This window comes from Mercenaria mercenaria, unplaced genomic scaffold (genome assembly GCF_021730395.1).
Source record: "Mercenaria mercenaria strain notata unplaced genomic scaffold, MADL_Memer_1 contig_4596, whole genome shotgun sequence".
NCBI classification, from domain to species: Eukaryota; Metazoa; Mollusca; class Bivalvia; order Venerida; family Veneridae; genus Mercenaria; species Mercenaria mercenaria.
This window is the reverse complement of record NW_026462838.1, coordinates 6,817-10,224: the sequence shown is the minus strand read 5'-3', so window position 1 is coordinate 10,224 and position 3,408 is coordinate 6,817.

Here is a 3,408-nt window from a genome sequence, read left to right as displayed (position 1 = left end):
AGAAGAAATATTTCTATAACACGAATTCGTACCGTATGCTAATGCTATATTTATTAATTCTCATCTCTCTCTATGCGTGAAAGTGTTTGTGCGTGCATGCATGCGTGCCTGCGTACGTGCGTATGCGTGTGGAGACGGGATTGTGAGTGGAGGACACGGGGACATTGTTTGTTTTCCCCTGTTGTTGACTTCTACCTAAAGAAGATACGCCGAGGTAAAACTTCTTTCTTTAAGAGCATGTCATTTTACTCCAGAGTTTAAACAAAGTATGTTATGTTTTTTTCCCCGTTTCTTTTTCTGAATAATATTAATTGGCAAAACTATATTGACTGTAACAGATAATTAGATATGTCCAGGGCAATTGAACATGTCGCCTTATCATCAATCAGTCAATTATTCCCTGAACAGAATCAAATATAGCATGGTCTGACGACAAGGGTGATAAAGAGCAGGGCATTAATCATATTGACCTCATGAACTGCAAGACATCCACGATCATGACTTTATCTGAAAATAGCTTGCACGTATAAGCTGGACATCTATTTCTTGTCTGATTAACCTATTTCTTTATATATAGTACAAAACAATCAATATAATTAAACATTCTAGAAGAATCAAAGATTGTCGTAATACTTCTTTATACGATCGAAACACCTTAATTAGTCTTGAATTGCATTGTTCAAGTAATAGGATATTTTGCATTTAAGTATTGGTTAAAATTTGATAATGATACTTTGCATTGTACATCTTGGTCCATTGAATTATTAAATACCATTATAATGTTGACTTGTCTATTTAGATGAGTTACTATGGTTCCACGTGAGACTCGAAAATCAGCACATACTGGAAATGCATGCATTACTAGAATATAACAGGTATCCTGCAGTTTTGGTATTTGATGTTACATGAAAAACGCTTGTTGCATTGAAGCAATAAAATAATTTCTAGAATAAGTCCTAAAGTAATGTGTACTAATTTTCATTTTGGTTGGAACGCGGCTTCATACTGCTATGTGATGTTAGTGGTCAATATTTTATTTACTTTCCCAGATTTGGTATAACTAATATGGAGGTTGATATTTTCTTTAATTAAACGTTTTGAATTTGATATTGAAATATAACAGTACATTATATTTACAGTTTCACCGTGAAGATTGTGTTTGCATATAAGTGAATACTGCATTTATCAGGAAAGTATATAAACAGACAATGTGCGTCAGTAGTAAGACAGCCGATGTCACAGTGTGAGTTTAAGGTTATGACTGCGTCACATTTTGTTTTAATTTTGGACTGAATCACATGTTTGATATCTTTAATCCGTTATTGGACTGCTGTTAGTAGTAACTTGCAAAGGGTTGAACTGGTTGCTTAAAAATGAATGGCCGGTGGAAAATCTCGAGATACCAAAGTAAAAAAAAAAAAAGAATTATTGACGATGTATTTAGCCTTTTGTTGTTCAAATTGTAGGGCACTATTATAGATATAGATGTCTAGTCCACTCCACTGTTTGGTGATATTTTCTTCATCCTTTCAAGAGTCACGGAGAAAATACTTTTTAAGTAAAGACATATAGAACAAACTATATATTGAATTGACACAGTCATTCTGTTGCAGAGACTTCTGCAACAGATAGAAGGACGCAACTTTTAAGATTTACGCGTGGCATATATAGCCGAATGTTTTAAGGTCGACTTATTTGAATTGCTTGACTTTACCGATGTGGGTTGAAAACCCCACTAGCGAAGTACATATTTAGCTCGGCAGTTTTACTGTCCATGACTGAAATAGTGTCCGGAAGTACTTGGAGATTTCCCCCATATTATGCATATTATTCAAAGTCGCCATATGGCCTAAATTGTGTCGGCGTTACTTAAAACAAAAACAAATCCACATATTGCGAAATACTCGAGAGAATAGATTATAGAACAATTTGTTTACAACAAATAAAAATAAAAAAGTACTTAGTCTATTAGATATCTAAAATTGTTACATAAATGTGGATGCTTGCTTCCATTGTTGTTGTGGTATCTTTCAATGCCGGTGGTTGTGGTATAAGGGTTTTAAATAATCCATTTTATTCATTTTTACATTGAGATTTCGGACAGTAATAAGTCACATTCTAAAAGAAATTTGCATTCCTTTTACACTTAGCTTTTCGGTTTAGAAATTAGTCATGTATAAAGACTGACAGGTAACTTTCTCTCGCCTTGGTTAATCCACCCTTCGACTACGTATGTTTTAATTACTATGTTTCAATTAGTAATCGTTTTGACAGCTGACGAAGTGAATTAATAACATGACATGATAATAATAAACCAATGACATGATGAATATCTTCACCCAGTAGTTTGACTGCGTGACTCAAGACATAAACTGTTTCTTTTAAAAGCAGAAGTTTTGAGATAAAATTTTGGCAGTATCGATGTATCGTAAGGCTGATAGAACTGTGTATGCCTGATACTCGCATACATTATTAAAATAGCAATTAACGTTGAAGAGTTTACGTTAAAGAATAGAGGTTATGTTAAGGATTTGTAAAGATAGACATTGATGCCTATATAGTATGATAGAATTTAGTAAGAATATGAAAAAGTAGTTTTTGAAGTTGTATAAGTTGTTTTGTTGTTGTTATTACATAAAATGTGCTCTAATAGGAATAAAACAAATCTGAATGCAGATGCTTTTTCGCAAAACGCAGATGTTTTATAAACGCTTTACGAAAATGTACACACTGTGGTTATAACACGTTATTGAGTCTCAAAGGATATTTCTTATGATCTAATATTATTTCATTACTTGTACCACTTTCAAATTCTTCGTTACTGTTTTTCCATTATGTACTTTAGGTAAGGAGACATTTATATGCACAATGCATTAACAAGGCGGCTGCGTTCTTTGATCGTGTTTTTTTTTGTATTGGGCTCTGTCCTGATGGATTTGGAAGCATTTCTTATTCCTTTGGAATTCGGGTGATGTTTAATATCTGCTTCAGTCCCGAGAGGACATTTATAGCCGATTTTACGTACTTTGCTTGGGTCTGTACTTTCTCAATGTTGCTTATGTTTTCCCACCACCTGCATGATTAATTCAATCATTCAGTTCTCGGTATGTCACCTGTAGTGAACAGTATCGTGATGTTTTGATCCTATACTAATTTTTGTGCTAAATGGGATAATATTTCATGTTATAATTTAATTTCTTATAAGTACACACTTGGATACTTAAAGTTACTAGTTTTAATTGCTGTAAATGTGATAGAATGAATAAATGCCAAAGACCATATGTTAACAGATGTAGTCTGGCTACAAAGATGATTTATTTTATATCGGATTTATTTTTTTTGTGGTGAATTTAAGCTGTGAATAGTGATCCTCTCTAACAGAAACCAATTTGGAGTATTCAAGAGTGA